Here is a 13042-nt window from a genome sequence, read left to right as displayed (position 1 = left end):
CACCGAGTGTTGCGATCCCGTTACCGGTCAGTAAAAAAGACAAAAAAGGAAAAAAAAAAAATCAAACTGGACATTCTAGAAATTAATAATACAATATCTGAAATTAAGAACTCATAAGAAGGTTTAACCACAGATTGGATCTGCAACAGATAGGAATAGTGAATTCAAAAGTAAGTCAAGAGAAAATATATAAACTAAAGCACAGAGACAGAAATGAATTTTAAAAAGAACAGAACATCAGAGCCACATGAGACTCAATCAGATAGTCTAATATATGATTGGCACAAGAATGAGAGAGAGGCAATATATGAAAACATAGTAGCCAAGTGTATTAGTCCATTTGTGTTGCTATAACAGAAACACCTGAGACTGGGAATTTATAAAGAACAGAGGTTTATTTGGCTTATGATTCTGGGACAGCTGCATCTGGCACGGGCCTCAGGCTGCTTCTACTCATGGCAGAAGGCAGCAGGCAGCCTCAGGTACAAGCAGATCACGTGGTGAGGGGAAGCAAGAGAGAGAGAGGGGAGGTGCCAGGGTCTTTTATACAACCAGCTTTCACAGGAACTAATAGAGCGAGAACTCACTCATTAATCTCCCCTCCCCCAGGCAGAGCATTAATCCATTCATGAGGGATCCGCCCCCATGACTCAATCAGTTTCCAGCACTGCCACATTGGAGATCAAGTTTCCACATGAGTTTTGGAGGGGACAACACATCCAAACTCCATTACCAAGAAATTTTTGAAACTAATGAAAGAAGGATTAAAATACACACACACATACACACACACTGTAAAACTGCTGAAAATCAATGACAAAAAACAAATCCCAAAAGTATCCAGGCAAAAAAAAAGAACTTCTAAGAAACAAAAAAAAGATTGAGGGCTGACTTTTCAGTCAAAATCGTGAAGCAAAAAGACAATGGATTGGTGTCTCTACTATAACCATGAATTTGATACACAATCTAATTATCCTTTAAGAGTAAAGACAAAGATATTTGCAGACAAACAAAAACTGAAGAATTACTTGCCAGTAGATTTGCATCACAAATGATACCAAAGGAAGTTGTCCTGGCAGAAGAAAAGTGATTTCAGAGGGAAGCATGGAACTTCAGAAGAAATGAAGAGAAGCAAAAAGGGTAAATATTTGGGTGTGTATAAAAAAAGTTGAAGGTTTAAAACTACAGTAATAATAATGTCACATATAGAAGGGTACTTCAGAAAGTTCATGGAAAAATAGAATTGAAAGATAATACAAATCTTTCCAAGAACTTTCTGAAGTATCCTCGTATGGTATCTTCTAGAGCTACACATACGCATGTATATGTGTGTGTCGATATGTATGTATAAAATGGAGATAGTGCTTAATTCTGGGTTGGGATTATTTCTATTTTCTCCTCTATAATTTTCTGTATCCCCCCCATTTCCCCTTTCTCCTCTGTAGTAAGAGTTTGGTGGCTGAATGCCTGGAGGCTAACGTGACAGAGCACCAGCAGAAAGGCTTTCAGAAGGGAACAGGGTGGGGTAGAGGAAGGGAAGGGCCCTGACACCTCCCGCCCGGGCCACAACCCTTTGCGGTGGCGCCTGCTGCCTCCTCACACCACCATTTCCTTTCTGTGAAACGCTAATTTTCAGTTTCACATCACCTGTGTTTGGGGGTAGTGGAGGAGCACTCAGGATTCCAGAAGATGATATTAACCATGAGATGGGAGGGGAGGAATGTATACATATGCATGCAGTTACTTCATTTGCTAAGGGGCCCCAAATCCCCTACTAAAAGGAGGAGGGAAGTCCTCCATGAAGGACACACACATAAACATGGGAATGACTAATTGGGACCAAACAGGACCCAGCTGGCCCACAGCCTCCTGGAGGTCAGAGGACTTTGGTTTTTGCTCGCTGGGGCTGGAGATGCAGTGGACATTGTCTTGCACCCATTGTCAAGAAGCCAGGTCCTGCCCCCTGCAACTGATGCCAGACTGACTCACTGTGCTCACGTCTCTGCTGCTCAGGGTCCCCATGATAAAATGGAAGCTGCTGGAAGAGCTGACATGACTTTCAGCATGAAGAGGAGGAAGCAAGTGGGCTGCTCCCGGGGGTGTTGCCACAGACAGATCTGGAGGCACAAGAAGTGAAGGGAGAGGAGGGGCGAGGAACATGGAGGCACAGCTGCTCAGAAGCACGGGACCGCCTGTGGGAGTCGAGAGCATGCCCTTTAGGGAAGACAAACTTGAACTGGGGGAGAAAGAAAGGAAGGCAGTGGTGTGTCAGGAGACAATAAAGGACGGAAAACTCTAAAGAAAAGGCGAATTAAGTTTCTGCTATGGAAGGAACAAGGATCTCCAAGAGGAAAATGAGAGGACAGGAATGGGGTTGGCGGGGGGAGGGAAGAAGGGAGAGTAGTACAAGGCCCGAGAGAACCCAGGGCTGAAAAACGGAGCAAGGGAAGGATTCACAGGCAGCCTTGGAGAATGAGAGCTAGATGGAATCCCCTATGAGGGCGACGACCAACAGAGGCCGATAAGTTACACAGAGGCTCAGCGCAGGGGCTTGCAGGGCACCTGCCTTGGTGCTGGGGAGGAATCAGGGAGCAACTTCACGTTAGGCATCAGGCTCAATGAGATCCACTTCAGTTCCCCTGATCTGGGGTTTCCAGATCAACAGGGGATTAAGCTGTGAAATGCATACTCACTGCAAATGTTTAAATGTTCTGAGATGATTTAATGATACACGATAATGATTACAAAATAGAAAAAAGTGACAAAAATGTGCAATTATGCATGTTCCTGTCCCTGCAGAAGGAATGTGTTGAAGGGAAGTGTAACAGCCTGAACAGAAGTGACTCCATTTTGTTTACAATACAAAGTGATAATGGACCTGCATTTATTTCTACAGTAACACAGAGGGTAAGTGAAGCACTACAAATCAAATGGAAACTACATTCATCACAGAGACCTCAGTCCACTGGAAAAACCGAAAAAATGAGTCATACTTTAAAAAGGACTCCAGCCAAAATTTGCCAGGAAACTCATCTGAAATGGGATAAAGCATTACCCATTGCCTTGCTTTGTATTAGGGTGGCACCTAGAAGTGGACTCAAATTGAGTCCTTTTGAAATTGGATATGGGAGACCCTTCCAACCCTCTACCTTAGGGTCTCCCTCTGTAGATATAGAACATGATTTGCCTCTGAAAGCTTATGTACAACAGTTACGTCAGACATTAATTATTTTACATCAGTTTGCCCTTTCCAAGTCAGTCTTTCCAGCAGATGAACCTCTGCACTGCTTCAACCCAGGGGACAATGCTGCTAAAGACATAGCGAGAACAGGGCCCAGACCAACTGACTGAGAAATGGACGGGACCTTATGACGTCCTGCTGACCACCCACACCTCCCTAAAGCTTGCCTGTGTTAAGCCTTGGATTCATCACACATGGGTAAAGAAGTGTATTAGTCCATGTCCGTTGCTTATAACAAAATATCTGAAACTGGGTGATTTATAAAGAAAAACGACATTGAAACTTATTGCTTACAGTTTCTGAGGGTGGGAAGTCCAAAGTCCATCTGGTGGTGGTGACAGTGACCCAGGGGTCTCACACTGCGAGATGGTGGAAGCAAAAAGAGCAGAGAAAGAGCAAGACAGACTCTCCTCTTCTTTTAAAGCCCTCAGAACCACGCCCCTGACCACCATCATTAATCCACTCACTATTGCACAGTCCTACTTCTTCAATCCAATCACCTCTTCAAGACTCCACCTTTCAATTACCATAATAGGGTTTCCCACCCTCTTAACAGTCACAGTGGAGGCCAAGTTTCTAATACATAAAACTTGGGGAACACAATTCAAGCTTCAATGAGTTTTGGGGGACATAATTCAATCCACTGCAAGAAGACAGCACCAGATGAAGAATCTAAACCTGGTCCATGGACTTGTGAGCCACTGGAAGACCTCAAATGTCTACTTAAAGAAGGGAAGTAATTAATACCATGGATTTTACTAATCATTTCCTGTTGCTATTTTTATGTATGCCAGACAAATGATTCCAACTTGTTTTTGCAATGGGCCCAGTATTATGCTGACAGACTGCAAGTAGATTCTTGCTGGATATGTGGGCTACTCTTTGGGCCTACCTTGGTGGGTATCTCCTTTACAAGGCACTGATTGGAGACATTTGCAGGATTTTATTACCAAGACAGCACAACAAAGTCAAACACCTATTTTTAGAAACCCAAAATTACTAGACAAGTCGTTTCTCAATGGCCTGGGATAAATACGACTTGGAGCCTCCCTAGGCATAATAAATCCTATTCATTGGCTCAGACTTTCCATATGACTGGTTTATGCCAATCCCAGGTTTGGTCTCACCACTTCTCTCTGTCCTATGATATGTCCTGACAACCATAGGTATACTCCTGAAGGATAGCTCCAAATATGAGATCAATTTGTCTGGTTAACCCCCACCACAGGACACTTAAGCCATACTGCCCCTATGTGCTGGGAACAAAGAAACCATATGTATGACCATTGGCCCAACAGTACCTGAAGACTGGGGTGGGTTAACCTTACTTTCTGTAAACACATTATTATTCTGAAAGCCACAGACTAGTTTGCTACAGACTGGGATTTTAAAAAAAAAAAAAAAAAAAAAAAAAAAAAAAAAAAAAAAAAAAAAAAAAAAAAAAGAATATACACAATCACAAGTTGTTCCTATGTTTGATCCCACTTTATCTTTAACTGATTGGGTCTGCTCCTGGTTTGGAGGAGGAGGAGGACTATCTTGGTGGAAGAAGATTTTAATAGTTTTAGTAATTACAGTCTTTTTAGGAATTTTACTTTGTTACATTGTGTACTGTTGCTGCAATTTTTGCATAGGAATGCAAGAACAACAGACCCTATAGCTGTTCACTCTCTGATCTAACATTATGTTACAGAGCTCTGTTCCCCAAAGTGGAACCAGAGAAAATTTTGAAGAAAGTAACACATTCTATTCCAAATCCCTCCATCGCCCACGTCCAGCAGGAAGTAGTCAGAATGAATTCAACGTCCTCTCCTCCATAAAGTGGAACAAACATTTGACAGTGGGGAGTTGGTAACAGACTAAATGGAAGTGACTCCATTTTGTCAAAAACTTCTAAATTTAAAAGTTTTTTTCCCCTTACTCTTGCAACCTGAACCACATAGCTTGCAGCTGGACATTAGAATACAATGACTCTTGTTCACATGATTGCTAGAATATAATGACTCCTGTTCACACTGTATGCTGAATAATTATAGAAGAAATTATTAACCCAGAGGGTCATTCTTTAATAGCTTATTAACTAGATTTTTTTTTTTTAGATCAACAGGAACTGAATTTGTGACTTGACCCCATGGAGGAGGATCACCATGAATCAGCTCCCACCTGGGAAGTTCTTTGATGTTTATCTGCAATTTTATGATTATGCCTGCACATCCCTGGTCAGGCCACCATGAATCAGCCTCCTACCACACATCCCTATAAAACCCTTTAGCAAGTCTGGGAAAAGTGGAGATGGTCTTTGAGACATAGGCCACCATTTCCCCAGGATGATGGCTTCCTGATTAAAGGCTACCTTTCCTTACACCAACACCTGTCTCTTGATTATTGGCTATTGAGCAGTGAGCAAATGGACCTTTGGGGTCTCAGTAACAGAAGGACTAAGGGGAAGGAGCTGGGAGAGACTTTGTGCCTTGGGGGAAAGTGAAAGGGTGGGAAGTGATTAACTAGTAACCTTTGGAGTCAAATATTTAGACTGTGTATGAAAACATGGGTGAGTGGTGCTACGGATACATCTGGGCCAACGGGTCAGGACTTGGGTACAGACATGGGACGTGATTGTCCTTAGCGCAAGGAAGAATAAAATGCTCAGGAGAAAGTCCAAAATGTGTTTCTTAAGGTAGCAAGAGGAAAGGAGAGGGGCTGCTGGTTAATGTTTGGGCCAGGAAAGAATCACAAAGAAAGGCAGACAGCTGCAGTGTTGTTATAAACAAGGGAGAAAGAGCTGACTGGGGTTACTGGAGAGAATCGTGGCACTTGCCAAAGCAGGAGATTGAGTAAGTTCACAGGTTTAGGGGCTCTTTCATCACCCTTGCCTGCCTCGCCCTCTTCCCCACCCGCCCCCCATCCCCCACTCTCCAGGCACACAAAGCCCGTCTGTTGTCTGTTGTTCGTATCCAAGGCATCCCTTACAGCCTGTCTACATTGCACTTTGCCCTGCTAAGTGATTCCCAGGGCCACACACAGAAGGAGGGTCTCCACCTCTTCATTTCCTGGCTCATTTACTGGCCTGTGCGCTGACTAACCTCAGCCAACAGCTAGTGGTGTCTGGGAGAGAAAATTCATCAAGAACTCATTTTAGTCAGTGGGTGACTAGAGGTGCCCTTAGCTTATGTGGGGTCTGAAGCTTACACAATCAGGGGAGCCTCTTCAAGAAAAACAATACAAAATTACAAATAAAAAATTAGGCACCAAAGAGAATATGTGAGAAAGAATGAGAAAAGAAATCACAATAATTTACAAATATTAAAAAGGACAAGTAACAAACATCACAAAATCCAGAAAAATAGCACAATATTTTAATTAATTAATTGCCTACATGCCTGTATAATATTTTCAATTGTGTCCTTGTGGTAGGTAGAATAATTAAAAAGGACAAGTAACAAACATCACAAAATCCAGAAAAATAGCACAATATTTTAATTAATTTATTGCCTACATGCCTGTATAATATTTTCAATTGTGTCCTTGTGGTAGGTAGAATAATGCCCCAAAGATGTCTGCATTCCGATCCCCAGAACATGCGAGTGTGCTTCCTCATATGGCAAAAGGGTCTTTGCAGATGTGATGAAGACATAGACCTGGGCATCGGGAAGAGTATCCTGAATTATCCAGGTGGGCCCAATATGATCACATGAATCTTAAAATCAGAGAAACATTCCTGGGTTTGGTCAGAGAAAGAGACGTGACATGAAGAGGGGTCAGATGCCAAGTGGCTGGTTTTGAAGATGGAAAGAGGGGCCATGGGCCAAGGAATGCAGTAGCATCTAGAAGCTGGAAAAGGCAAGGGAACGGATTCTCCTCTAGGGCTCCCAGAAGGAAGCTTCCACTGACTAGGCAACGGTGAGACTGCTTGGCTGCTTTGGACCCTGTCTGGCTTTTCTGCCCCACTGTAACTCCTTTATCTTGCCCAAGTGGCAAGGATTGGGGCTGTTCATTGTCCTCTGGCAACTGTGAAGGGGGAAGGGTGGACTTTGGTGAGAAGAGAATGAGCAGGAGGCAAGGTGGGAGTTAAAGTGAGATCTGTGATTTTGATAAGAGACCCATCAAGTATTCTTTTTTGGGCGGCAGGGGGCGGGGGTCAAGATAGAAAAAGGTATTACTTCCTCCCTTTCCCTACCAGGAGACAGTGTGTCAGAAAAACTGCCAGCACTTGTGAGGCAATTACATGAGGGCACAAATGGTGTTACATGTGAGTGCCCACAGCCTCCCATCTCTGTCCCTGCATAGGAGACTCTTACAGATGTTTGTCCAGCCTGACCTTGTAGGAGGAGGCTGCTCTGGAGGTCCACCCCACCCACAGCTGCCCTCAGAGCAGCTCCTGGTTAGACCAGGCCCTGGTACCTGAACAAAGGATTTATAGGCTTTCTGGGGCCTGCGGGGGATATGCTCTCTCCCAGGAACAAGTAACCCACTGACCCATTCAGATACTGTCCTCTTGAGTCTGAATGCCAGACATACAGACAGAGCTAAAGGGCTGGCTGGCTGGACTGCTGCCTAAGGGGCTGCCATATTCAAAGACACTAAAACATTGCCGGAACAAACCAGAAATGAGGTGAACCAAAAATTGTTTCCTTTCCTACCAAAGCCATCATCACCATCAGGTGGAAATTTGAAATATTCCTTGACAATGCAGACCAATCTCTGTAGAGCACGAGGGGCATTCATATGCTTGTCACATGTGCCACTCCAGCCAACCACCAACTTGGAGGACAACCCACTAAGACCAGCAGACCGAGTCAGGAATGGAATAATGATGTGTGGTGTAGGGCTGTTTGCAGGGAATGAGTAGACTGTTTCATTATCTACATACTTAAGCATGCCTTCCAAGAAGTTGCGTGGTTTGGAAAATTACATGGAATAAATTACTGACTTTGACCATAAAGAACACAGCACACATTTTTTATTAAAAGAACATCACTGCTGAATGAGTACATGAAAAGATGCTCAACATCACTAATCATAAGGGAAATACAAATTAAAACCTTAATAAGACATCACTCAACTCATTAGGATGGCTGCTGTCACAAAAACAGAAAATAACAAGTGTTGATAAGGAGGTGGAGAAATGGAAACCCTTGTGCTCTGTTGGTGGGAATGTAAAATGGTACAGCCACTACAGAGAACGGTATGGAGGTTCCTCAAAAATTATAAATAGAATTACCATATGATCCAGCAACCACTTCTGGGTATATGTCCAAAAGGATTGAAATTATGGTCTTGAAGAGATATTTGTATGCCCATATTCACTGCAGCAGTATTCACAATAGCCAAAAGGTGGAAGCAAACCAAGTGTCCATCAACAGATAATAGATAAACAAAATGTAGTGTATACATGCAATGGAATATTACTTAGCCTTGAAAAGGAAGGAAATTCAGTAAAATGCTTCAACATGGATGAAGCTTGAGGACATTAAGCTAAATGAAATAAGCCAGTCACGAAAAACCAAATAATATATGATTTCATTTATATGAGGTGTAGTAGTCAAACTCACAGAAAGAGAAAGTAGAATGGTGGTTGCCAGGGGCTGGGGGAAAGGGAAATGGGGAGCTGTTGTTTAATGCGTATAGAATTTGTTTCACAGGATGAAAAAGGTCTGGAGACTGGTTACAAAACAACGTAAATATACTTAACATTACTGAACTGTACACTTAAAAATGGTGATGAAGGCAAAATTTTATCTTTTGTGTATTTTACCACAATTTTTAGAATGATTCAAGGACATTAAAAGGAAAGCCCAAATATTAGACTATTAGGAAGCCAAAAATATTTGAGTGCCTACAATCTCAGTCCTGTCCTGTAGGAAGGTCTTCAAACATTTCATAGAAAATGTGGATTATGAAAAACTACACATGGATTGCAAAAGTTTTTTGCACGAAAATAAACTCGTACTAACTTGTTACATGTCTGAACAGGATCTAGTCTGAGGTACTAAGAAGGCTAAGACATCAGTTTGAAAACAGCCTTTATCCAAGCAACATGAATTTTGCTAAAATTGAAGCAAGCACAAACATCAGTATCATGGTTAAGCTTGGGTGACATCACTGATGCTTTATGAAAAGTTTATGTGGACAATTCCTTGAATAAATCAGCAGTTTGCAAATGGATAACTCATTCTAAGAAGGGACAAGATGATGTTTAACAGTAAGCCCACATCCATTTCATCCACAACCATTTGAAAGGAAAAAATTAATCTTGTTCATGCCCTAAGTGAAGAGGACCAATGGTTAACAGCGGAAACAATAGCCAACACCATAGACACCTCAATTGCTTCAGTTTACACAATTCTGACAGAAAAATTAAAGGTGAGCAAGTTTTCTGCAGGATGGGTGCCAAAACCGTTGTGCCCATATCAGCTGTGGACAAGAGCGGAGCTTCCAATGGAAATTTGAAACAAGTGGGATCAAGATCCTGAAGCATTTCTTTGAAGAATTGGAACAGGAGATGAAACATGACTTTGTCAGTATTGTCCTGAAGACAAAACACAATCAAGGCCATAGCTACCAAGAGGTGGAAGTGGTCCAGCCAAAGCAAAAGTGGACTGGTCAAGAGCAAAGGTCTGGGTAACAGTTTTTTGGAGGATGCTCAAGGCATTTTGCTTGTTGACTTTCTGCAGGGCCAAAGAACGATAACATCTGCTTATTCAGAGGGTGTTTTGAGAAGGTTAGCCAAAGTTTTGAAACAGTTTTTTGGAGGATGCTCAAGGCATTTTGCTTGTTGACTTTCTGCAGGGCCAAAGAATGATAACATCTGCTTATTCAGAGGGTGTTTTGAGAAGGTTAGCCAAAGTTTTACAGTATGATCTTGAAGACAAAGCACAATCAAAGCCATGGCTACCAAGAAGCGGAAGTGGTTCAGCGACAGCAAAAGTGAACCAGACCAGTCAAGTGCAAAGGTCATGGCAACCTTTTTGGGGGATGCTCAATGCATTTTGCTTGTTGACTTTCTAGAGGACCAAAGAATGATGATAACATCTGCTTATTATGAGTGTTTGGAGAAAGTTAACTAAAGTTTCAGCAGAAAAGTGCCGAGGAAAGCTTCCCCAGAAAGTCCTTCTCCACCACAACAATGCTCCTGCTCATTTCTCTCAAACAAGGGCAATTTTGTAAGAGTTTAGATGGGAAATTATTAGGTATCCACCTTACAGTTCTGATTTGGCTCCTCTGAGTTTTTCTTTCTTAATCTTAAAAAATCTTTAAAGGGCAGTTAACATAAAAAAGGCTGCACTGACATGATTAAGTTCCCAGGACTCTGTTCTGTAGGTGTGGACTAAATGGCTGCTATCATCACTTACAAAAGTGTCTTGAACTTGATGGGGCTTATGTTGAGAAACAAAGTTTATATTTTTTATTTTTATCTTTTAATTCCATTTTTCCACAAACTTTTTGGCATCCCTTCATATACAGCAGTCATAATACACAGAGAAGGCAGGACATGGATCCCATGAGGCTGGAAGAGCCACGAGGAAGAGCAGCAGCAGAAAGGAGACAAAAGCAAAGAAGCCACAGTAATTAGAAGCACCACAGTGAAGTATAAAAAGATACTGAGTCAATTAAGCTGCATTTTATTCCAATGGCCTGAGCTTTGAACTATATTGAATTTCTGTGAGGCAGGGGTCTGTGGCAGTTAAGATTTTTGCCTTCCTTTTACCATATCTGCTTCAGAATTCCCACTGTTTCAGGGAACCTGGAGCCTGTGCTTATAATGTGAGACAGTGGTTTCCAGCCATAATGTATATACAGATCACATGAGGAGCTTGTTAAAATGCAAATTTCCATTCAGTAGGTCTGGGGCGGGCCTGAGCGCCTGCACCTCTGACAAGCTCCCAGGCGAGGCTGATGCTGCTTGTCTGTAGTCCACACTTAGTAGCAAGGACCTAAGAGAGTCAACTAACCAGACAGAAATTGGCAATATGCAAAAGGGATGTGATGCAGAAAATGATCACCAATAAAAACATATATCTGGTTTTAGAAAACAGAGGAAACAATCAGACATGTGAAATGACTTGCATCATAAATTGTTGTTTAAAGTCCATGTACATTTGGAGCGTAGATAGTCCCTTCCCAGGAAAAGGGTGTGGGGAGGACATGCAGACACATTCAGTCTTCCGATGAGTCAAATCAAAAAGCTTTGGGCTGTCTCTCTGCTCTGCCATTTCCCCCATGTGAGTCCCCTGGGTCACTGCCACCACCATCAAGACCCCCAAGATGTAAACCAAGATGTGTTCCCTGGATTTTAGACTTCCAAGCCTCTGAAACTGCATAGAGTGAAATTAATTACCCTCTGTAAATATGGTTAAGAAAATAATTTGATATTTTAGAGTAAAGAGATTTTTAATATAGGTTAAAAATGTCATTACTTGCTTATACTTCACTGCCTACAGTATAAATTAGTACAGTTCCTTTGGAGGTAAATTTAATGATAATAACTTAAAACTAAAAATGCTATACCCTTAATGCAGTAATTCCAGATTAGTTAAATTACTTGACATATGCTAGGTATATAGTAGCATATATGAGAAACGATATGAATTAAATACGGCAGCAGATTTGCAAGAGTAAAGTCGTCAGGACTTCCTATCAAGATGGTGGGATGGGAGCACAAATCAACCAATTTACAACTATTAAAAAGCAACGACAGCCAAGCTGGGGTCACTAGAGCTCAGGGGAAGAGGAGGAGAGACCTACAGAGTTCATGAAGGCTGGAGAAGCCACGATGAGAGAAAGAAAGGATTGCTCCCATCATTTTGAGCCCTGGCTGCTTCAAGGCTGGAGCTGGTGGGCACATGGGTCAAGAGCTGGCAAAAGCTGCCACTGTGCCCTTTGTATGAAGTTGTTTGGAAGTGGCCGGGAAGAAGAGGGCCTTGGTGGCACCCAGGCCAGCAAGACCACTGACAGGGTTCCCATGGACCCACATAGGAGCAAGGAACCACAGACAGCCGAAAAAAGGAGCCATTCAGAGGCCGGTGAGTCATTGCAAGTGACTAGTGCACGGCCTGTCCCATGGGAAGTGTTTGGAGTGCAGGTGGTAGGAGAGACGGGCCCACTGCGGGAACTCTGAGGCACAGCATGGACAGCTGATCTACCCTCCAATCAGCATAGGCGCACTCAGCATAGACTGGTCAGGAATATAGAACTGCAGGGGGTGCAGTTTGCTGAAAAGACTCAGGTCCCAGACCAGAGTTTCCACACAACCCAGGTGTATTGGACCTCACAAGACCTGGAAGTGCTTGCAAGGTCAACAGTTAAATCCTGAGCTGCACAAAAAGCCTTCCCCAGAAAATCAGCAACAAAGGAGTAATTTAGCTCAACCACAGGGCTCAAGTGCTGGTCCCCACAGGAAGTTCCCCTGTTTCAGAAGTAAGCAAAGGACAAGAAATTAGTTCCGGTGCAGAGTTTAAGTGGTGGGAATAATGAATAATCCAACCAAGAACTGAAAGAAAAAACAAAATACCCACAGACCAGAGACAAAGTTCTGATATTAACCAGTAAAGGTGTTCAGACCAAAGAAGCCCCCCAGGCTCCCAAGCTGGGGTTGGGAAAGGGCTGAGGGCCTCAGCCCTGCTGCGCCAACATCTACATCCAGCCCAGCAACAACCACCAGGCTGCTGCCAGAAGTGCCCTGGGCTCCCGAATCAGGGTGGGAGGGTCCTAGTGCCTCAGGAATGCCACTCCAACACCAGCATCCAGCTCAGCAATGACTACCAGGCCACTACTGGAAGTGCCCCGAGCCCCTGAGCCAGG

This window comes from Galeopterus variegatus, unplaced genomic scaffold, assembly GCF_000696425.1.
Source record: "Galeopterus variegatus unplaced genomic scaffold, G_variegatus-3.0.2 Scaffold1756, whole genome shotgun sequence".
NCBI classification, from domain to species: Eukaryota; Metazoa; Chordata; class Mammalia; order Dermoptera; family Cynocephalidae; genus Galeopterus; species Galeopterus variegatus.
Note: the sequence above shows the minus strand (reverse complement) of the source record.